This window comes from Ambystoma mexicanum, chromosome 2p (genome assembly GCF_040938575.1).
Source record: "Ambystoma mexicanum isolate Mex_15411 chromosome 2p, UKY_AmexF1_1, whole genome shotgun sequence".
In the NCBI taxonomy this organism is placed as follows: domain Eukaryota; kingdom Metazoa; phylum Chordata; class Amphibia; order Caudata; family Ambystomatidae; genus Ambystoma; species Ambystoma mexicanum.
In genome coordinates this window covers 1,060,591,003-1,060,618,081 of record NC_090923.1, presented here as the reverse complement: position 1 = coordinate 1,060,618,081, position 27,079 = coordinate 1,060,591,003, and the positions used below count along the sequence as shown (strand labels likewise).

The 27,079-nt window shown below is 47.6% G+C and overlaps 1 protein-coding gene across 8 annotated transcripts in view; it reads right to left on the bottom strand.

The window, feature by feature from the left end:
- Positions 1 to 27,079, bottom strand: part of DPF2 (double PHD fingers 2) — a 763,557-nt gene that overhangs the window by 431,357 nt on the left and 305,121 nt on the right. The window lies entirely within an intron of this gene.

The window sequence follows — 27,079 nt, the reverse complement described above, 5'->3', positions numbered from 1 at the left end:
AGCCCACCCGGGCGACAGACAAAACCCCATCTGTCTTCTCTGATGGTCTGCCACGCCTCTAGATGAGACGATATTCGTCCTCCACCGGATTCTTGTGCGACCTATGGAAAACATCATTTAGATGGTTTATCGGCAGGGAGGCCACCCGTTGCTTAAGAGGAGTTTGCTGACCAAGAGAAAAACCGGTCACCTTGCCTTTACAGCTTGTGACGGGGGCCGGCAGCGGGAGCATTTGCCTAGTGCGCATGGCAGTCCTGAACCCTCTGAAACCAGAGAACCTCCTCATTTGAGACCCTGACATCTGAGTATAAGCCGCCTTAGCTGGGGTTTTGGCAAGGACCGACAAAGACTTAGCAGTTTACGCGCTTGCCTTAGTTTTGGCTAGTTCCTCATCCGTGGAGGAGTGGAATAGTTCCTTACCTTTGAAGGGAAGATCAAGAACTTTGTCTTGAACCTCCTTCCAGAAGTTTGTAGCATGCAGCCACGCTTAAGGGGAGAGGTCTACTCCAACCAGAAGGCCCCGAGTGGAAGTGTCAACATGATGGGCTGCGGCCTCCAGCAGTACCTGCGCCAGAAGTTTGGCATCGGATAAGATGCCCTTAAAGTCTTTGAGCTTGTCGGGAAGAATACATTCCTGAAACTCCTGAATTTAGGTAGTGGATGATGACGAGGACAGCTTGGACTGAAACGGGGCTCCTGGCACCACCGTCGATGAGGTGTGCACATACAGTCATGGATAGGTCTTCAGACACGTGTAGCTTGTAGCAAGCGTCCATTTTCTGGTTTAGGTGCTGCCCAGAATGAGGTTTTTCCCAGAACTTGCAGGCTTCGGACAAAACATTTTTGAAGCAACAGGCCGGTGCGCTCCTGTGTCGACAGAGTAAAGGCCCCCAAAAGTATATCACCTTGTGGAGCCGGAGGTTCCGGTATTGGAAACTCTAGAAATGCCATCATGTCCACTACCCAGTCGTGAAAGGCTAACAGAGCAGGGCGGGTCGTCCCTATCCTGATCTGCTTGATCTTCATCCAGTGCAACCCTGATCCGCAGCACTTGGCACCTCAGACCCCATAGGCAGACTTGACTGTGCAACGGGAGCCTTTACCAGGTGAAAAATGGAGGCAGTGGAGGTAGCCACCCAAATGGAAGTGGGGGAGAAGGTGGCACTACCGTGACCTGCGGAGGAGTAACCGGAGCAGATTGCGGTTTATGTGGCTTAGGATACATTTCCTTGAAAAGCTGCTTAACGTATGCCTTCATTGGATCATAAGGCGTAGGCACTGGAGTGGGTAGAGGCTGCTCGGAAGGGGTATACACCCAGGATTGCAAAGAGGATAGTTGCCAGGAAGGCCCTCTGCCAACTGAATCCACGTAAACAAAGGGAGCGGATGTAGGAGAGACAGAGAGACAGAGGAAAACTAGCATGCCAATCCATCGGAGGGCGGAACGTATTATCCACATTACGTGGAAAATGCAGCTCCACCCCAAAAACAGGCCCCTCGAAACCAGCTGTTAGTGTGAGAGGTAGTCAAAATTGCCACCATAGCGCGCTGGGGTTGGACCACCATTTTGTTAGTGCCTGAGGTGAACTGCATCACAGGAGTCAGTAAGGCTGTTGTCAACACAGGGGTATCAGGAAACTTATGTTCCATTTTAGCCCTGTGTCAGGGAACCTCTGCAGAGCCGGTGATAGCAGACGTAGAGCGCTTCTGCGACCCCTTAGAATCTGCTGAAGAATTAGCCCTCAGTCAGGGAACCTGAGCAGCGCCGGTACTTCAAGACTTAGGATGTTTAACTGCCTTCTTTGTCCCCTTAGCATAACCAGTTCGACCACAGGCTTGTGTGTGGGAAGGCTTAGCGTCACCCCTGATAGCCAGAGCCTCGGAGGACGCCCCTCGATCTTGCCAGTCTTAGATATAGCCGTAAGTCAGGGATCCTCGGGGGTAACCCCGGTGCATTTAGTTGCAGTAACGGGAACCTTGAGAAGAGTCTGTGAACTTTGTTCCAGATTTGGACATTTCAGGAGCTACCCTGGTGAAAACAGCCCCAGAAGTACTGGAGTTAGCCTTCGCCCCTGAATGGGGAACATTGTATGAAAATCGTATGAAGATCCTCTCCTGGTAGCCCCCTTATAGGGAACCTCGGAGGAAGCTCCGGAGTCCAGATAAGATCACTTTCAGGACACCTCAGGGAGAACCCTGGTACCTGAGCCACTTGAGGCCCCTGGCCGGGGTGCCCTGAAAAGGAAGGAACTGACCAGCCTCTTCCTTTTTTCTTCAATGAACTGCTGCAAATGTGAAGGAGGAATTCACTAGAATGCCTCCTCCCACCTCACAAGTCGACATGGCAGTGCCCGGACGGAGACAGTCGCAGTAGAAACAAGAGTCCCACCGGTGTTCGGGGCCAAAGCATTCTAGACAGAGTGGGGATCTGCCCTCGTGAAACGCCGTTCACACGAAGCAAAGAACACAAATCCCAGACGCTGCTGTGCAGACAGAAGAAAGACGACTGTGGAACCGGAGAAGGACAACGAAGGACAAGGGAACAAAAAGAAAAATTCCATAAAATGCAATTGCGTCCGACCACACAGAAAAGGACTGAAGGGCGATGAGAGGCGCAGAGCTCAAGAAGGTGGGGCTGCGGTCTTGTGCAGTGGTGCCGCACAAAAATGAAAAAGACAAAAATGTTTATTTCTTGATGCTTTCAAAGTGCTCTGGTCCCGTCCCGATGGACGAAATGTCCCACAAGTATGGAGGAAAGTGGACGTGACGTAGGAGTAAGAAGACTAGGATCTGCGATGTAATTTCTTATTGTTCTTGTGAGAAGACGAGCGTTGTGATTGAGCGTCTCTGATGTTTCGCATGCCTTCTCTCGGGGGATACATCCCTCGAATCAGAGGACTTTCTTGTAGACGGGGTAATGGATGGGTATTCGGGAGAGGGCTTACCTGCATCAAGTTTCCCCTTCCTGTCCTGCAAGGCCTTTACTGTTATGGATTGACATGAGCCACACGGTGAGGGTCTGTTCTAGACATTTTTGCCCCACAGTCTGTACACTGTTTAAAACCAGTCTTTGGTATCAAGGACATGTCGAATGGAATCAAACTTGAAGTGAAAACAATTGAAATCACACTGATGCAATAGCTCTGAAGCGCGCAGTAATCGGGGGGAAAAAAAAGAACTGAGGAAACTGTCAACGCGCGTTCTTAATATACCAGTGTCAACGCTATCGATGACTCGACGCTGCACGACAATCAACCCTATGGAGAAAAAAAAACCTGAAGCATATGGGATACATTACTCACCGTAATCTTATTTCTGATGCTTGTATCTGCTTAGATTCACATCGTGTACATAGGCAAACATCTAGAGGCAGTTGCAGGGTATTACAGTTATTGTTTTCAAAACTCGAAAAGGGCCGTTCACAGGACGTGCCAGTAATAGCACCCCTAGTGTGATGTCCACTGTACCCATGATCCTTCAGGCGTCGAGGTCCCTCAGATTGTTATTTTTTCTCACATGAGGTAGCATGAAATGGAGTGCGAGTACAGTTGTATGCAAGCAGGTATGTATCGGACATGCTCATAAGCATCCAATACGCCTTCTCTCCGATGGGAGGAAGGGTGGGCGCATGTGAATCTAAGCAGATACAAGCTTCAGAAATACAATTACGGTGAGTAATGTATCCCTTCTGAGGCTTGTGGAATCTGCTTAGATCACATGCTGTGCATAGATTAGCGAGCAGTGTTAGAAGGTGGTGGCATGTGAGAATGGTCATAGGCAAACAGATGTCTTACAACCTCTTGTCTCACCTGTGTATCGGTCTTGGAAAGAGTGTCAGTGCAGTAATGCTGAGTGAAAGTGTGTATTGAGCTCCATGTAGCTGCTTTGCAAATGCTGTCTAGAGGGACATTTGCAATGAAAGCCAGAGTGGCTCCTGTGCTCCTTGTGGAGTGAGATCTGGGCATAAAAGGCAGTGTCTCGTTTGATAGGGTATAGCATAATTGTATACATCTGACTATCCACCTGGAGATGGCATTCTTTGAAATGCAGTCACCTTCTCTGTCTGGTGCTATGGAGACAAACAGTTGATCTGTTTTTCTTAGCGGTCTGGTCTTGTCTACGTAATAGAGGATTGCCCTCCTCACATCTAGTGTGTGGAGTTTTACCTCAGCTGCGCTGGTGGGTTCCTGAAAGAAAGCCGGTAGCTCAATAGACTGGTTTACGTAAAATTTAGAGATTAACCTGGGGGAGAACCTAGGGTAAGTATGTAAAACCAGCTTGTCTTTGTGTACAACAAAGAAAGGATCCTGAATTGACAATGCTTGTATTTCACTAACTATCCTTATGGAAGTGATAGCCACCAAGAAGGCAGTTTTGTAAGTCAGGTGTTCGAGACTAGACTTGTGCATTGGCTCGAAAGGAGGTCCCATGAGCTTAGCAAGTACAACATTGAGATCCCATCCTGGTGGCAGGTTTGAAATTGGAGGGTGGAGTCTCTTTACTCCCTCCATAAATGCTTTGATGACGGGTACCTTCCACCATGAGACTTTAATGTGGGAAGTGGTATAGGCTGACAAAGCTGCCAGGTGGACCATTAAAGAGTTGAATACCAACCCTGCATCTAGCAAGTGGAGCATACAATTTAGAATGTGGGAAGGAGTACATTCTATGGGGTTCATTTGTTTAGACTGGCACCAAATTACAAACCTCCTCAATTTGTCAAAATAACAGTGCCTAGTGTTAGGCCTCCTTGACTCTTTCAAGATATCCATACATCTCTGTGGCAGATTAAGATGTCAGAACTCTGACTTCAGGTGCCATGCTGCCAAGTTCATTGAGTGAGGTTGAGGGTACACACTGTTAGTCTCCCGTGCTTGAGTAAACAGATCGTACGGGCACGGGAGTTTGAGGGGATTGCACATTGGCAGTTTGGGCAGAGGTGGATACCAGGGTTATCTTGCCCACATAGGAGCAACTAGGATGAGCGTCACCTGTTTTGTGTGGATCTTGTTCAATGCCTTCCTGTGATGTTGGGGTGGGGGGGAGGGGAGCGTGAATAAATTTCCCTGACCAGTTCATCCAAAGGGTTTTCCGCCTTGGAGCCTGGCTGGGGGAACCTGGACGCGAAGTCTGGACATTGCCTGTTTTCATTTGTAGCGAACAAGTCTATTCTGGGGAATCCCCATTGAGAGAAGAGGTGTTCTACCACCCCTGTGTGTAGTTGCCTCCCGTGTTCTTCTGGTAGGGGATCTCTGCTCAATGAGTTTGCAAGAGAGTTGAGTTCCCCTGGAACATGCTGTGATGATAGGAATATTTTCCGTTTGAGTGCCCATTTCCAATCGCGTCCTTTAGTAGAAGCATGGCGATTTCCTCGAGGAGGATGCACTGGTGTTCCTTGGAATGGGTCTTTTGTCGTGGGGGTGGTTCTGGGGTTGCTCGAGGAGCTCTATACAATATCCGCCCGTTACAGTGGCCGGCACCCATCGGTCTGTGGTGATTTCCTCCCATGCATGGGTGAAGCTGGATATGTGCCCTCCTACTGGAGAGGCATAGGAGGGCACCTGGAGCTGGTAGTCACTGCTTTTGAGGTGGGGTGCCACCTTGAGAGGAGTTGCCCCTACCACGAACGCAGGATCTGTGCACTCCTCTAGGATAATTCTGGGAGGACTGACCCAGATTGTTTTCCCAGGCAGTACCTTAGCTCCGGTTATAGGTGGAACCCCCTCTGTGAATTTTAGCCGCGTGAGCGATGAAAATTCCTGTTTCCCCTCTGGCCAGTAGGTTTATTGGTCAGTTGGCCCAATGACTTGAGTAACGTATTCTTCTTTGGCCGTCTTAAGGCGTGCTCGACAGCCTTGCCAAAGAACATATTGGGCTTAACAGGAATGTTAATAAGGGTATCTTGCGTCTCTGGTTTAAAATCAGATTGGCGCAGCCAAGCATGATAATTGTCCCTTCTGCTATTATCCTGCCTGCGTTGACCACATCGTCAAGATTGGTTTTTAATAAGCAGCTTTACTCTGTCCTGCCTTCTGCGGCCACCTGGGCACTATGAGGCTTAAGTGGTTCTGGGGCCGATGATAGTAAGCCAGAGACCTCATCCCATTTGTGGCAGTTGTAGCTGGCCAACAGGGTAGAACTGTTAGCAATCCTGGTCTGGAATGCCGCGGAGGAGGCCACCTTTCTGCCCATTGTGTAAAGTTTCTTGCTTTCCTTGTCAGGCAGGGGCCTCAGAGGAAGCAAGGGGAGTACCAGCCCTTTTCCTTATTGTAGTAACAACTAATGAATCAGGCTTCAGTTGCCCTCTGATATAAAGCGGGTTGGAAGGGGCAAATCTAAACAGTTTCGCTATGCGGGGGTTCACTGCCCGCGTAAAATCAGGCATCTCCAGCGATGGCTGTCGCTGAATGGACTTGGAGAGGGATAAACTGAGTAACAACCTTCTTATCTCCTAAGATTTCATCTCCAAAATCTTTATCTCTTGTTCTTCCTGAGTAGCTATCTGCCGCCTTGACGAGCACTTCATTTAGTAGGGCTTGATTGTCAATGGGTGAGTCCATGATCGGGGGAGGGGGGATCCTGATTAACAGGAGTCCATGACATACATATTTGTCTCGGGGTCAACCTCAGGGTCCTCATCATCCCCGTAATAAGGGTTTGCTGCATCATCCCAGTAATAAGGATCTGCTGCCTCCTGAATAGAGGTCTTCGTGATTGGAGTCTGGTTCAGGGAGGCCAATGACTGCCTTGCACTGGATTCTCAGGGCGAGACCTCTTAGCAGGGGGTTGTGCAGGGATCAGCGACCCAGTGGGTGCTGTAGTGGGGGGAGGGAGGGTAGAGTGGAAGCTATTGAAATAGTCAGGGTCCTTTTCATAGAAGTTGGCCATGATGGCCATCCTCCTCATGACCCTGTCTATATCCTCAGCCGATCATTGGGCCGAACTAGGGGTGACCAATGGTTGAGAGAGGAGCCCTAAATCTTCATTTGTGCGAGGAAGTAAGGTAGAAAGAGGAGCCTTCTTTTCAGGGTGGAAGACCGAATCATGAGACACAGGTTCTTTACTCTTATGAGTGGGCCTAACATCCTGAGATTTCTGCCTATGAGGGGTCTTGAAGGACTTTCTTGGACTCTCTCCCTTTACCCTGGCCCCCCCTGAAGCGTGTTTAACTAAGTGGGCCAATCGCGACTGTATGGGGTTTTGTAGCTGAATCTACGCAGAATGACGAATTCCGGGTGCGGGCTGGACCAGAGCCTCGTCCGCGGACAATCGGCCCCTGGTGGAAGTTTTTCACGCGCCGTTTGTACCGTCCTTCGACAGCCGGAGCCTGTCACGTGGTGATCTGGATCAAGAGTGCCCTGAGCCAGAGATTCAACCAACCTCTCCCTAGACGCCGTGTGCTGCCGTCTGCTCGACGCGTGTGTCGAGTCTCGGCCGTGGGTTGTGTGTTTAGTGGAGGATGAAGTGAAAGTGCTTCCACCGCCGGGTGTTGTCCCCATAACAAGGCTGCCGGCCTGTCTTCTGGGGTCAGGGGCCTGCGCTTGGGTAACCGGAGTAACGCTGTCGCCTTCGGATACCGCAGCGTTGCTGCCGTCGCTGAAGGCACCCTCTACTTCCATGGCCTCAAGCTGCCTGTTCTAGTGGGCCCAGGGTTTAGTAGATAGGTCCTTCAAAGTCTTGGGTTTGAAGAGTCTGCACGCACGACAAGTACCATCGACGTAGTCTCGTGGGAGACACAGGTTACACACAAGGTGTTTATCGACCTCGGAAATTTCCAATTGCACTTGACGCAAAATTTAAAGGGGATCTTGTCCATAATGGAATGAGACAGCAGCTAGTCGAATGTAGAGTAAGAAAAGGGGCATATACATTCTAAAATGACATCCCCCCCCCTCTCTCCCTACAGTGTGGGCCGAAGCCTGTAAAGGTCTTCCAAGGCCGAAATGGATCCGTTGCGGGAGTCTTTCAACTGTTGTATTTCTGGTCCTTCATCGGCATCTGGTGTTTCGATAGTCAGATATAAAGGATAGTAAGAAGAAACTGTTGCTAATTTGATAGTAAATGGCTATAAACCGAAAGAGGAACTCTGCTCCAAGTGTCCACCGAGAATGGCAGAAAAAAAAACTATGACGGAAGTCTACGCGTGAAGGATCATGGGTACAGTGGATGCCACACTAGGGATAGTATTACTGGAACGCCCTGTCTACGACCCTTTTTCTCGAGTTTCAAAAACTGTAATACTCTGCAGCTTCCGCTAGATGTTGGCATATTTACAGCATGTGATCTAAGCAGATTCCACAAGCCTCAGAAATGTAGATATATTAAAGATGAGGAATACGTGGGAGGACAATCCCTTTGAAGAGCCTGGTTAACTTAAAAACAGTGACCAGGAGCCACTTTTGGCTCCCCTGGCCAACGGATGCTGAACAAAACAATGTGAATTTAACTTTATGCATTTGGGACCACCGATAAACATTCGGACACATCTGACATTTAAAGCATAAGGGGCCATGAATAATGGTACAATTATAGGTTTGCATTTTAGGTGGAAGTTAGATTTGCGTAACGCCATGTACTAGATCCTCGTTCCCCAGTTGTAGCCCGGAGTGATCAGTTAATGCAAAAACTTATCACCACAAACCAACTTACTCAACCCTTCCAATCTGAATTTCAACGTGGACACAGCATGGTGACCACCACAATTCACATCATCACAGACAAAGGACACATAACACTACTCTTACTAGTTACCCTTTTTGCAGCCTTCGACCCCATCAACCTCACCATTCTATTCAATATCCTATCCCACAGGATGAAACGCTCCGGTACAGTCCTCTACTGGTTATCCTCATTCCTTACTGACCGGAGACACAGTCGCCAGGCCCCCTTTTTGCTCTGAACCCATCAAAGTCTAGTAGAGGGTCCCACAAGTCTCCTCCCTTTCTCAACTCTTCAACCTATATGTTGTAGCCCTTGGACAGATTCTTAGCAAACATTAATTTCCACCAATAAGCATACAGCACACAAATCTACTTCCAAAGCTCATTCCCCTCACAACGCCACATCCTCAAAAGCAGTCCCTCCACCATCACCACCAGGATGGTCATCCGCTTCCTCAAGCTGAACCCTTCCAAAAGGGAATATACTCTTCTCCCCCTCCATTCCCCTCTCCCGCCCCAGAAAAAAACCTGAACTCACCTCCTAGATTAAAGATCTTTTCACAGACAACCCACGAATATCCCTCTTCACACATGTCAAATTACTTGGCATTACCATCAACCCACCTTTCCTTCACACACCGTAACTGCTGTCAGCATAACATTCAATCTACAACTACACCGCCCAGGTAAGATCCGACCCATCCTCCCAGATGGCTTGCACACTGCAGTCCAAGCACTAGTTCTCTCCAAGCTGGTTTACGGCAAAGTTCTCCATCGCTACCGCCATCCCCCCCAACCCCAACCAGCAGCACACTTGCCAACTACAAAGCAGGCAGACTCATCTTCCACCTACCCAAGCATTCACACATCACCCCAACTTCCGTCCAGCTCCACTGGCCCTCCATACACAAAGGAATTGCCCTTAAAGGACTTTGCATGGTTTTCAAAAGCCATCCACCACAAAACCCCATCTTACCTTCCCAAAAAACTCAAACACCTCACCCACACAAACAGGACAAGCAAGCCAGCATCTCCTGCATATTCTGCTCTGCAAACTAACATGCACACAAAAACAAGTGTCACATATTCAACAATTTCTGGGGGCAGACCTAAGATTTGAAACATTCCGCATTTGGACCAAAGCAACAGTATATTCGAACAACTGGGTGATTAGAATCGAGTACAGCATCCATGTGACATCTGGTATGCATACTTTCACGTATATACTGGTAAGCAATAGCTCACAACAGTAGTTTATATAGATGGTAATGTGCCAAGCTTATGCATTCACTACAGGTACATATTGTAATTACTGAAGAGGCAACACAAGGCACCAAAAAGCTATGCCTTCGATGCACACATACACCTTTAAGCACTTAGGAAGAGCTTGCTTATTTAGATTAGATACATGTATTAAAAGTTTGATTTATGGAGAAATGCCTAACGGGGAAACTAAAAAGGCATCTTTTTCTACTTTATCCAATTTAAAGGTCCGATGGGTTAATTTTGCTGAAGCACAGCCAGGAAAAACACACATTTTCAAAAGTACTTTCTCTAACCTCATGGACCTATTAAGCCAAGCAAGATGGAACATATGACAAGGATCTAGATAAAGTGAAGGCCAAGGCTCAAATAGATAGAGACATTTTTTGATCAAATAAGATGACTAACAGGAGACAGTACACTGGAGTAACATGAAGTGTCTGACAAAGTAGGGTTCTGTGTTTCCCCGCATGCCAACTAGATCGAATCCCAGTTCACTGGGTCCAATCAAGGGGCTACAGTGAAAATTGCGCTTCCCGCGCTCTCCTTTCCACGTATGCAGGGGACAGCCCTGAAACCCCCAGTCTTCCCAGCCCTTCCACCCCCCCCACTACTCACCCTGTGTTCTGCACGGAACATACATGGGCTGCTTTTTGTCCAGTATTCTCTCCTCCCCACCCTTCTTTCTCTCTCTCTCTCTCCCCCTCACTCCCTCCCTCCCTCCCTCCCTCCCCCTCCCTTGTACCCCTCCCTCCCTTTTACCATCCCTCCCTCCCTTTCTCTCTCTCTCTCAAACACACACACACACACACCCAGCCACCCCCACCTTATCCCAGTCCCCCTCCTTACTTTATTTCTCCGTCTGTCACCACTGAGGCATTCAGTCCGATTTGCTTGCTGTTAGCAAACCGGATGTATCGTATTACACAGTGCGTGAATGATGGTGACTTTGCAGCGAGAAAAATCAGCCTGAACAATTAATACAAAACCCAATTAATGGAGAGTATTTTTCTTTTTTTAAACAAAAATAACCAATAGGTAAACAAGATATGACAACTACATCAGTGTACGAAGACGGAATGTAAGCCTCAGCAATTGGCACTGGGGAGAACATTTAATGAGCTCCAAACACAGTATATAAAGGGGAGACAAAATCATCTTAGGAGAGCAGCCTCAGAAGAACCCAAGGACGGCGAGGTGCTGCCCCACAGCCAGCCAGGCATGCAGAGCAGAGATATATCCAGGAGATGTTAAGAACCATAGAAGATTGGAAGGAAGGGGAAGCGGTCAAGCCAGCAACCGAAGACATGGGTATGAGGAAGCCATGCCCAAATAGAATAGCATTTTTTTTATTTTTTTAGAAGCACACGCGTGTTATTGAAATTAAAATTATTGAAAGTGGTGCTAGGAAAGGCATTCAACGGAAAGCATTTTTAGAGTTCATAGTGAGAATACAAGGGAGCATTGTTAGCTATTTGAAAAGTTATATTTGCGATTACACAATACACTAAGTGTAGAGATAGATGAAGAAATTTCAAGCGTGTTAGTTTGAAATCCATAAATATACAATGCAGGCAAACCAACAGAGGTCTACATTTCATTTTTGGTTTGGATCAATACACCAAGTGTCATGAAGCACCGTCGCAACGCCAGGTTTGCTGCCAGGTCTCTATGGATACAATGCCGACGTTGCCCACTCCATCATGGAGTGTCGCGTCATATCACCACACTACACGGCGGGATGACATCCTTTCCGGAAACCCAGAAGGGGCCAGACATTATTTCAGTACGGCACTCCTGATAGATTTTGCGTCACAATAGTTCCTGTATTGCAACTATGTTCTCCCCGTTTCCCCGTTCTGGCTCCTGTCTCCTACTCCCTGTGCCGTGTACCCTTCCGTTGTAATGCTTACCTGGACTACTCGGGAGCGTAATACCTTCACAGCCTGTGGACCCGATACCTTGGAGGCTTTAGGATTGTTTTTCTATATAGAAATGCTATAACATCTATTAACTGAGTTAATACTACGTGAGATGTGTATTCCCTTAAATCACTCCCTTCCAACTCTATGGCTGAATTCCCTTCTCACCTGTGTTTTATTATTATGGAGCTCTCCATCCTGCTTTTCTACAGGGGCGCGTTGAGATAGAGAAACAATGGTAACTTGGGTTGCTCATGAACACTGTAGCTTCTTTGCCTTGAAATGTCTTTGGGTAAGTAAACGGGTAAAAATACGAATCCTTAAGGGGTTTAATTGATTCCTACGTTGGAGAGATCTCCCTTAATTACTCATGTCTTCTTTCTCTTTTTCGCAGGTTCTAGGAATTCAGGAAAGAATTAGGGCTGCGGATGGCTGCAGAGTGACTCCGGATAAGAAAACACCTTTAAAAAACACAAGTTCGCCAATACAGATTAACTGCAGTCTTCAAGGTGAAGCGCGGTACAACTGTGAGGTGAAAACTTGAATAACTTTCAGGTACGTAAACGCTTTTAAAACGTCTTCTCTCTTAAACTGTTAATACCTCTTGTGTTGTCTGCATGTTTTCGGGAAGGTTAGGAAAAGAAAACCTTTGGAAGATCTGGTGGATGCGGAAGAAACTTCTGACTGAAGATTCTGTGGCTGCGAGCGAAAAACTGCCGACTGAAGATTCTGTGGCTGTGAATCAAACTTCTGACGGAAGATGCTGCGACTACGAGCAAATAAATGTTCTTACTCACGAAAAACGTGCCAGAGAATAACTTCTATCAGATAAGTCTATTCTATGGAACTATGGTACTCTAACTATTTGTAAACTAATGTCTCTAATTTCTCCTCCTTTGACAGGTTCTGTGAGGAGAAACACTACTAGCGTTATCCGCTGTCAGTGGAGCAGACGCGAAGCGCTCGTTCCAGCAGAGGCGGAGCTCAAGTAGCTCCCTCTGCAAATAGGAATAGAAAAGTGCTGCTACTTGTAAATGGGTTTTGCGGTAGCCATGTTAAGTGTATGAAATTACTGTTGATCATGGGAGTCTATGGAAGTGAATGCTGTGAAGGATGTAAATGCCATATGTGCCAGGCTGACACCCACCTTTGACCTGCTAATCGATTTCATATTCCCTACCTAACCCGAATGCCTGAAAGAGTACTATGCTCACTGATTGGGATCATGACATTCATGTTTGTGAGTTTGTTCTCACAAAGTTCTTAATTTTCGTGTTCAAGTTCCATCTTGATGCTACTGCTCCTTACTCGTGGCTTTCACATCGCTTCAAGTACCAGACTGGATCTTCTAGTCAATGGCAAGTGTTTTCATTCCCCTTTAAAGATTTTTTTCCCGCATTCTAGCTCTGTGGGAACCAGTCTTCACCCTCTGAGTCACGGTGCCTGCACAGGGGACAGATCGGACAACACATTGCAAGACAACATCCTCCAACACTAAGGTAAAACATGATTTTAGCACCAAGCATGAGATTCAGGTTAGATCTAGCTGTGTGGAGAAAACACCTGACAGCACATTTTTGTACAGTACTACATTTTTAAGTATTCCAAATTCAAACCGAAAGAAATGTTGCAGAGAAGAGTAAGATATAATTCCAAACCATTATATAGAATGTTTACTGTAAGAAGGTGAATCAACCTAAAATGTGTTTTGCTCTAGGATTTTTTATTTTGAATGTTTAAGCACGGAGCTAGCTCGAGAGCAGCGGGGCACTGTACAGAGTGTGGGTTCACATCTAGGTCTGTGTGTTGGTATGTCCGTACATTGGGATTAATCATTGATTGATTACGTGCTGAAAAAGCAAATTTGAGAGATGTGCAAAATTGGAGAATGAGGGAATTTCGAGCCGATTTGTGATAGAGCTCGAGAGGGTGGGCGCATAAAAAAGGTGAATTGTTTGTGGGTCTTCTCTTTCCACACAAGTTGTGATTCAAACCTTGTCAATTTGCTGCACCAGGAGAGTGTGCCACCAGATATGTGGAGCTTAGCCACCAGGCTCGCTGATGTGCAACTTGTGACTGCTTTGTAGATGATACACTCAGTCTTGAACAGAATCCTGGCCTGCAGATGAAGCCAATGTAGGTTGCATAGGACGTGAGTGATGCTCGGTGCACCAGTAATAAGATGTGCTACAGCGTGATGGACTGCTTTTAGGGGAGCCAAGTGAGCAACTGGGAGCACATTCAGGAGGGCATGTCCCCCCCTCCCTCGATGTGCGTGGCCACAAGGGCCTGCACTATGGGCTGAAGTTCTTCAGTGGGATGAAGGGTTTGATTTTGCAAAGGGTAAAGATTTGGAACCAGGCCATTTGGGCCTTCTTGGCTATACGTTTCTAAAATAACAGGCTGCTGCCAATGGTGAAGCCTCAGGATTTTGCTGAATCCGAGAGTTGCGGATCAAAGCCTTCTAGGTGCATTTAATTGAGCCATTGTTGCACAAGTTTTTTAGTGGCACTACCCAGGAGGATGAATTCAGTCTTGGATGGGGTAAGTTTGAGGAAGGCAGAGACATCCAGGACTGGATAACGGGTAGGTTACGGCAGAGACTACCAATTTCCTGTGGGCTTTTTCCTTATGTACAACAATGGTGTTAAATCATTAATGATGCTGAGGAGTGCGTTGAGCGCTGGGGCCATCAAATGTTTAATGAGGAGGCCAGGATGATATTGCCAGAGAAGGAAGTAGGTTTGCATACGCCAAACATTCAGGAGACCCCGGGAGAGAGGAGAGAAGTCGGTCCAGAGGGGCAGTGTGCCTGCTGATGTGCAGGGGCACTAATGCTGTGTGAGGTTTCTGGAGTAAGTTTCTTACCAGTAACTTCTGTTCTCCAGCATTGGTATCTTTCATAAATTCACATGCTGTGGATATTCCCAGTCAGGCTGGGAATACTCAGTGACATTTTTATTCCCCTTTCCCTAAGCAAGAAGAAACTACATTTTGTAGCCTAACACCCTTGTTATGGGTGCTTTTGGTCCCAACCAATGAGTAGCTGTAAACTAGACCCTCTTCCTCTTCCCTTCACATTCTAACCCCATGGAACCAGAAGTCCCTGGGGTGCGAGGGATTTTTTCCCCCGATGGGGTGCAAGGAGAGCACATGTGAATCTATGAAAGATACCCATGGTGGAGAACAGGATTTACAGGTAAGAAACATACTCCTTCTCCAGCATTGGATCTTTCATAGTTCACATGCTGTGAATAGATTACGTAGCAGTACACAGGTATATGAGGTGCCAGACGGCGAAGAGAGAGGTTTTAGTTGTGGGAATATTCTGAAGAGGCCCTTGAGGAAATGTTTTACAAGCCTTTGCGCACACAGGTACACGCCCTTGTCCTTTCCGTTGTATCTTGAGATGGCCGCCAAGTGCACCTTAATGGAGTTGTGAGATAGGCCCGGCTTGGCTAGACCTAGCAGATGAGTGGACCTGCTCCAGCGTTTTAGGAAATGGGTTCAGGATCCCCGGTTGGTGTTGGTCCGGTGCTTCCCACCACTTGCAGAAACGCTTCCACTTTAGGCAGAACAATTTGTTGGTAGAGGGAGCACTAGCTGCCTCCAGCACCTCTAAAGTCATGGGGGAGGTTTAGGCCTCCGAACTCCACAAAGTCAGAAGCCACGCTGTGAGGCGTAGTGATTGCAAGTTGTGGTGTAGAATCTTCCCCTGGCCCTGTGCAATCCAGTCTGACTGATTGCAGAGTCGGATGGGATTATTCACAGCCAATTAGATTACTTCAGAGAACCAGGTCTGGAGAGGCCAGTATGGAGCCATCATAATCACTTTGCAGGAGTATTGCTCGATTGTCATCAGCGTTCTGCGTATGATCAGTAATGGTGGGAATGCGTATGTGAAGAGGCCGTGCATTGGAAAAGAACGCATTTCCCATGGATCCCTCCTGCGGGTGTACCTGGCACATTTCTTGTTCTGGGCCATGGCAAATCAACCTATTGTCGGCCCACCACAGCAGCAAAAGAGAGATTGGAGCGAGATCTGATTGAGCTCCCATTCGTGGTTCTAGGATAGATGACTGCTGAGGCTGTCCGCCGTTTGGTTGTAGATCCCCTGGCAGGTGAAACACTTGGATGCTGATATTATGGGCTATGGCCCAGTGCCATGTCAGCTGTGCCGCCCTGGACAATGTCTTGGGCCTGGTACCAACCCCTGACCCCCTCCTTTCAAAGATAATATACATTGTGGTGGTATTGTCTGGAGGACCTTGACAGTTTCATTTCGTAGTACCAGGAGGAAGGACTTGAGTGCCCAAAGAACCGCTTTTAGTTTGAGCACGTTTATGTGTAAGGATGTCTCCTGGGGCGTACCTAGCCCCTTGCCCTGATGTATAGTTGGTACAAGTGAGGGCACCCACCCTAGGGAGGCGTCAGTCACCAGTGTCTTGGAGGGTGTAGGATCTTCAAACGTCTTTCCCTTGCTGATGCTGGGTTTGGCCACCCACCACTGAAGCTGCGAGTGCAGTCACAGTGATCTGAACCTTGTCTCCCAATGACTCCGTGGTTTGCGACCAGTTGGACAGCAAGAACTCCTGCAGCGGCCTCATCTCATGTGGAGCGGGCAGTGTGGGATTAGTGGTATGCACAATGCCATTGTTCCGAGCAGTTGCATGCATTGCTGCACCGTTTTGACCTTGTTCAGTGTAAAGGATTGCAGCTGAGCGTGGAGGGTGTTTATCCTGATGCTGGATGGGTGCACTCCTGGCTGGCGTGCAGAGGATTCCGCCCCTATAGATATGAGCCTCTTGGACGGCTGCAAGGAAGATTTTTTGTAAATGATGGTGAAACCCAGTGCTTGCAGCCGGTCCACCGTTGCCTCTAGCGACCGTACAAGCCAGTCATCTAAGTAAGGGTAGACGTGGTGCATTTGTTTTCGCAGGATGGCCACCACCGGTGCAAGGCACTTCGTGAAGGTGTGTGGTGCTAACTTTAGTCCGAACGGTAGGACCCAGTTCTGATGATGATGGTTTCCAAAGATGAACCAGAGGATCTTTCAGTGGCCCGGATGGAATGTGAAAATACGTGACCTGGAGGTCCAGGGGCACGAGGAAGTTGTGGTGCTACATAGCTTCTACAATCTGTTAAGTGATCATGATAAACGTTTGCCGTTTTATGAACTTGTTTAACCTTATGAGGTCTAAAATGGGCCTCCACTTCCCGTCTGGTTTGCAGACTATAAAGTTTCGGGAGAACACTCCCTTTCCCCTTTGATGTTTTTTTTCTTTTTCCTACGACTCTTTTCTGTAGCATGAGCTGGACTTCTTGCAAGAGAGCGGTTTGTGCACCTGCGGTTGCGGGGGTGGGGTGTTTGGTCATATGGGGGCACTTGCTTGAATTTTAACAGGTGTCTGTAGCGGATAACATTGAGCACCCACTTGTCCGTTGTTATTGCGAAAAAGAGCCTGGCGAATCTGGAGATTCTGCCCCCCAGTGCGCCATGTGTATGATTGTCATTGTTGAGGTTTACCCTGCCATCCCCTTTGGGATCCGGATGGTTGCTTGCGGCAATGTGTCTGGCTGAAGTCCTTTGAATTTGGATACCCCATGTATGCCCTTTTGTACTCCTGTAAGTATTATGTTGAACCTCTAGAAAACTGATGCCCCTTGTTGGAGGAGGAGGCCGTTGATGTTCTGTCAGATGCTGCCCTGAACTGACAATTGCGTCTGTTCTGCTGAGATGTTGGAGACCTGACTGTGTTGGTGTCCGTTTTGATTGCCTTGAGGGCCTTGTTGATTTTAGGACTGAATAGCTCCTCCCCCTCGAATGGCATATCTACGACCCTGTGTTGGACATCTGCTGGTCTGTACAGCGGAGCCAAGCCTGCTTTCTCAGGATTACTTTGTTTGCCACTTGCTTAAAAAACCTGTCTGCCAGGTCCTCTGCCATGGTTATCCCTATTGCATTCTTGGTGAGGGACTGTTTGTGATGACACCTGCTGCAGTACCTACGCGCCCCGTTAAATTAAAAGGGTTTGTCCATGAAAGTTGAGGTGATGTTAAAGATCTTGCGTCGCACCAGGTTTAGCTACTACGGAGACTTAGAGTCCCTCCACTCCGTTTGTGACAATATATAATGGTTGTGTTGAGCTATCCCTTGATAGTGTGCCGAAAAATAATGGAATGGCAAGTAGTGATGATTAATAAATTCCTTTTATTTTTGTGATGTTAGAGCCTTTGTGGATGACACGTGTTTCGGCAGAGCTGCCTTTATCGAATCCAGGCTATATAGATAGCTCATAAGTCACTGCATAATGCATAAAGGTGCTGAAGTTCACACCAGTTCCAGGACACTCGTACATACGGAGGACTTCTTTGTACCAGGAGGGATTCATCCCTGTGAACTTCAGCACCTTTATGCATTATGCAGTGACTTATGAGCTATCTATATAGCCTGGATTCGATAAAGGCAGCTCTGCCGAAACACGTGTCATCCACAAAGGCTCCAACATCACAAAAATAAAAGGAATTTATTAATCATCACTACTTGCCATTCCATTATTTTTCGGCGCACTATCAAGGGATAGCTCAACACAACCATTATATATGGTTATCCCTATGTTGGAGGCATCTTCACCCTCTTTCAGTATTGCCTTTGCCTCCTTCCGCTTTTTCTCTGGGAGATGGTCTAGGATTGGTGCAAATTTATGCCACATTTCTCTGTCGTACCTAGCTATGATGGCTAGGGAGTTAGCTGCTTTCACTGCTTTGGCGCCAACAGCTAATCCCTTCTTCCCAAAAGCGCCCCGTTTACAAGCTTCATTGTCGGGTGGGACAGCACACTTGCTTGTCTGACTTTGCTTTATGGCCTGCTGCTGCCGAAACATGCGACTCGGGTGACTGTTGATAGGAGAGGCATTGTCTGAAGGGTTATACTTCTTCATCTAGGCAACCTTTGACGCCCGGGATTGTGAATGTTCGTTTCATTGCTTTTACACCCCTCCTGCCATAACATGGTCAAAGATTGGGATCAGAACCACCGTCTTTCTCCTTTTGTCCATGTGGTCAAATAAAAAGTATTATTGGTCTTCCTCCAAGGGAAGGCGGCCAAACTCCTTGAATGCCTTCACGACGTTGAGTGGAATCCCATGTCGTCATCCTGGGCGGGATAGTTTCACCGATTCCTGGGGGGAATCTGTGTCCCAGTCGTCGTGTCTTGGGGTGGTTGAAGTGGACGTGGTGTCCTGGGGCTGATCTGTATCTGTACAAGTTAGTTTTCCTTCCTCCAACACCGATTGGGTCGGTGTAGGTGTCCTTTTGCGGGACGAAGAAAGTGGTGCCAGAGAATCACTTTGGTTTCCAATTGGTCGTAGCATCAGAGAGGGAGAGGTGGACCGTGGCTGTGATCGCCCTTTGGAGGAGTGCATTGACCTCAACCCTGAAGTGGACCTAGCCCTGGAGGCAGAGGACCTTGCAGATCTTTCATTTGATGCAGACCTGGGTCTGGGAGGAGGCTGCGGAAGGTAAGGTTGGGGCAGCAGGGATGGAGCTCCTGGTTTTATAAGTGCTGCGTCAAGCTGGGTGATCCTGTGTAGGGATGTAAGGACCTGGCTAGACAGTAGGGCCTGCAGATTAGCCCACTTGTTGGAACTGTATGTGTAGGTAAGAGTGTCCCCCTGATGGTCCCGGGGCCACTTCCTGCTGTGGTTGGTGTGGTGGGGACTTCCCCTTTTGTGAGGGGGTCCCCCCTTGCTGAATAACCTCCCTGGCTCGATGGTTTGGCTGAAATGTCTTCATGCCATATGACCGAGTCCGATTGTTGGGGTTGTACCTCAAAATCAGTAGCCACCTGATGTTGCAAGATATCTTCTGGCATGATCTATGTATATTGAATTGGAGACACCTGGGTGACCTGTGGTTGTGAGCTTTCCTCCAAGACAGTCTGTTGCCACTCCTCTGGAGGTTGCTGCTGTTGCTCCTCTGTCGACGGAGCTGCCAAAGGCGATGGCTCTGGCTGGGCCTTTGTCGAGGGTGCAGTTGACGGCGTCTCCTTGCTCCTTTTCTGGGCTGAGCATGTTTCTGCGTCGCCGTTCCTGATTTTTGTGAGCAGGACAGTGGTGGTTTGCGCGCCCTTTGCTCCTCGCTTGCTTCTTTAGAGCTGTGTATATGCGTCTTCGAAGCGGCTGTCGACATTACCTTAGGCCCCGAGAAAGGGGTTTCCCCCTCGCTCACTGACCTTGAGTTATGGCAATATGCTCCGTTACTGTAGACGACTTCCTCGCTGGTGACGGTTTGTCTTTCACGGCAATGCCAAGTCACCTGGACCTCCCGGACGGTCTCCTGCCAACAGCTTGTTGCCATGTGTTTTTATGCTTCTTACCCGGCCACTCCTCCGACCAGGCCCACTCCAACCATGGGCGCTTCTCCGCGGGAATGGCCATGCTTTTGGTCAACTTGACATCTGCGGGTTACTCTGGATAATTCCCCTTGTTTAACCAGCATACTAGCTGTCTATTTCCGTCTTTGAGGGTCTTGGAGCCAAGACCTCTGCAGATAGTGCAGCCCTCCACGGTGTGATGTGGGTAGAGACAGTAAATACAGTTGGTGTGTTTGTCTCCCTCTTAAGGCCACCGGTGGCACAGGGTCTGAAGAGGAGTCTCCTTTTGCCCTCTATCCCCGTAGAACGAAGCTCCTCACCTTGTGAAATATTTCCCCTCCTGGGGAAAATAGTTTACCTTGAAAAGAAAGTCTTTTAGTTGATTTGTTGAAGAAAACGTTGTTTTACTAACAGTGTTGAACCAGAGGACTCTTCAGCTGAACACGTGGTTGGAATGTGAAGGTAAGAGGAAGATCTAGTCTACAGTAACTCGAGGTCCCATTGGTTGGGACCAAAAGCACCAATAACAAGGGTGTTGGGCTACAAAATGTAGTTTCTTCTTGCATGCGGCAAGGGGAATAAAAAAAATTAACCAAGGATTCCCAGCCTGACGACAGGGAATATTCACAGCATGTGAATCTATGAAAGATCCAATGCTGGGTAATTGTTGACCTCTCAGATTGTCCTTTTTTTTATTAAAAAAAAAAGCTGTCGATTCGTCCCATTTGTCTTCGATTTGTTGGTAACTCGGGATCGGGGGAGGGCATGGTATGGCTTTTGCACCACTGTTTCTTTAGGGCTCAGTGTTCGTTGAAGGGGTGCTCAGGGGTGTACCACGGGGTGGATAGTTTGGTTTTAGTGGATCAGATTGAGGGGGGCACACGTGTCCAGTTTCATAACAGAGTTTTTGAATAATTTTAGGAGGACCCCCGAGGCATTATCTGTGGTGTGGAAGTCTGCAAAGTTTGCTTCTAGTCCACTGACCGGGAAGGTTTTGAATGAGCGGTACTGAGTGCGGGGCTTTTAGACTCATCTTTGTGTGTCATAGTTCAGTGGATGACTGATAGTGGGATAGTGGTGTGGTCAGACCAGTTGAGTGGGATAGGGTCTGCACAGGTGATAACGGGGGATTATAGGAAGACTTAGTGTTGCCTTTGTTGTGCGCAGGGGAGAGCACAGTTTGCTTAAGACCTATCGGTCCAGTCGGAGCAGAAAGCATACTTCCAAGTGTGGTTGTCGGCTTAAGGCTCATGGACGTCAAAATCTCAGACAAAGAATGTGCTAATTTGGCAGAGCAGAGTATGTTTGAGATGTCAACAATGAAAGTCACTTCTGAAAGGTAGTCTGTAGATGAGGTGGAAGGTGATCGATTCCTTGTGAGATAAAGGGAAACGGCAGGCGAGAGATTCGATTGAGGTTGTTCTGGGAGATGGGATGATGGAGCATGCTCAATCGCTCCAGTGGATTATTTCCACCCAGCCTTCGCCCTTGCAGGCTGGTCTGCATGTTGCATGCAGTAGCCTTGTGGTAGGATGAGGTTGAGAACATGGGGCAGCGGGTTGGAGAATGAGGTAAACCATATTTCAGTGATGAACAGGGAGTCTAGGTTGTTTTACGAGATGAGGACAGCAATCTCTGCAGTGTGAGCAACGCCAAGCAAGCACTGATCAGCATGAGAATGCATGTGGTTTTTGGATGGGGACAAAAAGGGATATTGATAAGGTTCACTGGGGTAGCTTGCTAGGGCTGCCCATGGCACTTGGCTATTCAAACCCTTGTGAGGGTGGGGATAGGCTGTGGAGGGAGGAGACATGGTAGCAGCGACTACATTGTAGGTGAAATACAGAATGGCGGTTCTGGCCCTTGCCCCCCCATCAGGCTTCAACAGGCACAAACATGGGAGGTAGGCCGTGGTCTTTGTCCATTCTCTGTTGAGCATGTTAACGATGAGGACACCCAAGGATGACTGCTGAAATAGTTGGTGGGTGGAGCTTGGCACGTGACCAGCAGCTTCCTCACAGCTGTTTGATTGACATGTCTTCAGAATTCTAGAGATTGTTTTTTTTATTACCATGCTATACAGAACTTATTAAAAAACAACTCTTTAAACACATGAGAGGAAAAGAAGGGAAAACACATGCATAGGGGAAGGAAACAGCAATTAGAAATAAAACAAAGTTAAACAGGTTATCCGGCCTACTAGCCATGGGTGGCCAAAAGAAAGGCAACTTTTTTCCATAAAATGGTTAAAAAAAAAAGAAATACATTGCTCATGGTTCCCCTCCATGAAAAGATCCCAAAGTGCCTCTTCGGAAATAAACTTCACCCCTGCTCGTTGGGCTGTCGTCAAATCACACTGAAGCATCAAGTGCTGCACAGTTTCCAATCTTCCACTACCACATAACCTGCATAGCCGTAAAGATAAAGGGATATGTTCACACGCCCCCGTTACCTCCAAGGTTTTAAACAGTTTTCAGATAGCCCCATATCAGTGAGTTGCCCACAAATTGCTCTATACACTTCGGGGTGTTAGTCCTTGCCAAGATGTACTCGATGCACAGTCAGCTATTATGTTTTAGAAGCAGCTGTTCAATGTGTACAGGAGGGCGGAGCAACCTCTGACGGGCCCATGGGATCAGAGCTCACCCCTCAAGTACCTTAAGACGAGATAGCTGCACCTTGAGGAGGATGGGGTGCAGGATTCTCTTACTCCAACATCAATCAATAAGGACAAGTCAATGGTTTGGCAAAGGGAAGTCTGTTTAATGACAAGTGCAAAAAACAGGGAAACAAATGGAAATCAACAGTGATGCGATCGCCCATCTCGCTTCAACTTCCCCCTTCTTCATTCAAGCAGCAATAGTTATAGTACATTCTCGTCATCATTGACGTGTAAAACTCTAAAGTTGTCATGCAATTCTATGCGTCGGAAAAGGCAACTTAAGTATAGGTACTATAGGTACTATATCTGTATCTGTATATGGTAACAGTGTGAGGATTGGATCATTCTTATCGGGTGGGCATCTACGCCCATCCCTCTACATCACTTGTGATCAACTTCACTAAAAGTATGTCTCCTCATTGGTTCTACTAGCTATAGGACCCTAGATTATTTGGTCCATTCTGATTGGGTGGGTTACACCCCTAGGCATAAATCTCCATTTTAATTAGCAGCATGCTGAATGGACACCTAGATGCAGTGTGCCCCAAGATTCACCCTACCCCCCTTCCAGCGCTTTAGGGCTATGTGTCAATAAGTTGGCAGAGGATGGCCTTGAAACTGTAGCTTATCAGGAGAAGTTATGGCATCCTCTGGGTTTGGATGACATCAGACCTGGGTACCTCTTGGTGTTTGGATGGTCACGTGTCAGTTCACTGTGAATCTGCTTCATTCTCCCTCTATTTGTGTATTTGATTCTTCCTTTAGCCTTGCCACTTGGCTGGGCCTCCTTATCTCGACCTTTGCTGGCTGGCTGCTATGCTCTTAAGTTTTGTTTCTTCGGAGTTGCCGCTCTCCTCCCTTCCTGGAGTTGACCTCGATTCCCCAGGCATGAGCTGCTTCTTACTGAGTTTCGATTCTGCTCTTTTCGTCTGGCTTTAGCTAGTATAAGAATCCTGGCATGTTTGTCCTCCACCATCCAGGGCTTAATTCTGCTTTTATAAAATGGAGTCGCACTTGTATAGTGTGCTTCTTGAGGTAGATTATATGAATATACTAAGCATTGCAAGCAGTACAGTTTCCTTAGCTTCTTGCGTTCCAAGCCTATTTTCAGGCATTTAGCCAGTTTCATATTTCCATCCTGCTGTATGGTTACATTTCTTTATAATTCAATATCGTCTTCTTCTATGTCCATTACATCCTTATTCATATCATTTCATCGTTGTGTCATCTTTGGATTGTCATTTTGCTCATCTGAACGTCTGTCCAGGCCATTGTGTTGTCACCATTTGCCTACAATTAGGGCCCTTTGGGACTCTACAGGGACAGTTGGTAAGTAATCTTCATTTCGCGTCAGCTGTTGGTACGGTTGTCTTAATGGGCACCGTGCAGCCCATGGTTGTATGGTTATTGGTGCCTCATTAGGTATTGCTCTTCTAATTGGTACTGGACAGAGCCCCATTGTGGCTCTCTGTTGGTTTATTTGTTCCTTATACGTCACATATCTTAGCAAGTATGCTTCTGGTATCTCAAAATGGGGGGATGGAGTGCAGGCCGTATCTGGGACCTCCTCTATAAACGTATAGTTAACGAAAGTGCGCTTGAACCATCTTTGTCATGGCCATTTTAAAACGTGGATAAGACCAACAAATGGATAACTCAGGGGCCACTGCCAACCACTGGTGCACAGATTGCACAATGCGATGCAAAGCGTTGGCCTCGTGAGCAAAAATGTGCTAGATGCTGCCTTAAAGATACTGGAGTTAAGCGTTCCCTCTGCTGCATTGGGCCAGGCGCCAGAAGAAATTCAGCAGCGACATCTACAGTCTCGCTTTGCAAGAGAATATCTCAAGCTCGAGGAAGATGGTCTGTACAGGGGTGCACAGAGGCAAGCAAAATAATCTCTTTAGCATCATAGATTCAAGCACAGCAACTTGTGATCCCACCCCTGAGTTCCAGCATTCAATCAACGTACAACAGGATGGGGCTAACCTTCGCCGAATATAGAGTCAGAATTCCAGCTGAGTAGCTCTCTCCTCCCCCTGCTACCCCCCCGCGATGCATGCTAGTCTCCCAACTGATCCAATTATCTGGGCACATCTGACCATGACATGGACAAGATGAGAATTAGCCCGCAGACCTTCCTCAATGTTCATCCCCAGGTACATATGTTCCCTAAACACCTCAAGGGGAACACCCATCAAGATTCCAGGGAATAGTAATAGTAATCCTGCGACGACTAGGAGGATGGAAGACCAGAAACTTGGTTTTCAGAATGTTTTACCGTAAGGTCCAAGGCGTCTTTAGGGAGTAAAGTGATGCCTGCAATCCCGCTGGGGTTAGGTTTAAAAGGATGTCGTCGTTGGCATAGCCAAGCCACTGTAAGGGAAAATCACCCAGTTTAGGAGGAACCGACTTGGAATTAGCAAGGGCAGGCCCCATGTCTGCAAGGTATAGAATAAACAAAAAAGGGGCGAGATTACTGCCCTGTTTTAGGCCCTGCATCGTTGGAATCCAGGTAGAGAAAGACCAGTTTGATCCAGTCGGATCTTAACCAGAGTGTCCGTATGGAGCTGGATTATCATGGACAAGAGCCCTGCTGGAACATTCCAAGCCGACAATTTCTGCCAAAGTTTATCCCGATTAAAGCAGCATATATTGGGCAAGGGCAGGTCGACCATGCCTGTTGGATTACAACATGCAAAGCAAGGCAATCAGTCGACATGCTTGAGCCACATTGGAACCCTTTTTAAGTGGGATATGGTAAGCCTCAGTGGCCCAGAGGCGCAAGTCGTCGAGAAGCAGCCAAGCAAAGATCTTAGAAGATGAATCGAGCATCAGCAGAAGCCGGTAGTTACTAGGGAGAGATTGATCGCCTTTCTTCCAAATGGGGACTATGATACTGTCTCTCCAAGAACGAGGGATAAATTGAGAATCCCCAAGGCTCCTAAACAGGCAATCTAGTGCCACGGGCCAAGTTCCCGCATCATTCTTAACCACTTTGCTACAGATGCCATCAGGGCCAGGAGCACACAAATGATTAAAGCTGGTAATAATCCTAAAGATGGTTGCCAAATTAGTACAGTAATGCCATTTGGCGGGCATCAATGCCTCCCCGTTTTCGCTTTTCAGTGATCCACCCAGGATTTTCTCCACATGTTCAACTCACACAGATTCACCATTTACCAACTCCCAAAATCTGCAACCATCGTTATATAAAGCAGCCTCCACCATACCTTACCAGTGGGAGCACTCCTGATTATATCTATGTAACATTAGCCATTTCCGATATACGTGCTTGGCTTTGTTTAGACGTAGCGCACGGATATTGGGCTCAACTTGAAATTTCGCGATGCTACGCAGCACCATGCGCAAGTCCGTCATCTGAGACTACTGTGCCATCGTACTGATAGCAGTGGTTACATCGGAGAGTAGAGGATCTAATTCTCCGACTAGCGTTCTTTCTGAAAACATCAACCAAGGAACCAATCACTTCACCAAAGTCACAAATCACCTTGGGAAGACTGAGGCCACCACCATCAAGAACCTCATTATCGGAACTGCTGATTAAAGCATCAAGTGAAGCTCGTAAAAACTGAGGCTGCAGCCAAACTCTTTTCATTCCAAGAAATACTAGTGAAAGGGGAGTTCACCATTAGATTTCCTGTAGGCACAAGCGCCAGCAGTGGTTCGGCAAAATTCGGGAACATGGCAAGACAGGAGTGATCACTCTCGAGCCGTGGACGAATCTCCAAGTCGACCACCAACACTACACCATAGGACTGGAAGCCATAGTCCAAAATGCTGCTAGAATTAGGGCCAAAACGGGTGACATTAGGAGGCTCATCCAAGCAGGTGGCATTATTAATCATGGGAAGTCTGAGAATAGAGGAGGGTCGCCCATTCCAAACCCCCTACTGCAGGCATGGGCAAGCTGACTGTCGTGGACAGGGGACGACAAATGAGGTGCACCTTGCTTAAAAGGGTTGGTAGAGGCCTGGATGCAGGAGTTAAAATCACTGCAAACCATAACAGGCTAGGTGGCGACCAACATTACTCAGAATAGTTTCCAACTCTGACAAAACAGAACTATGCAGCTGTCTGTAAAGAGGGTCATAGATGTTAATAATGACAATCTCCCTAGATTCCACCCGTGGTGGGGTTGTGACCATGGCCATTAAAACATTGGGTCTGAAAGCTT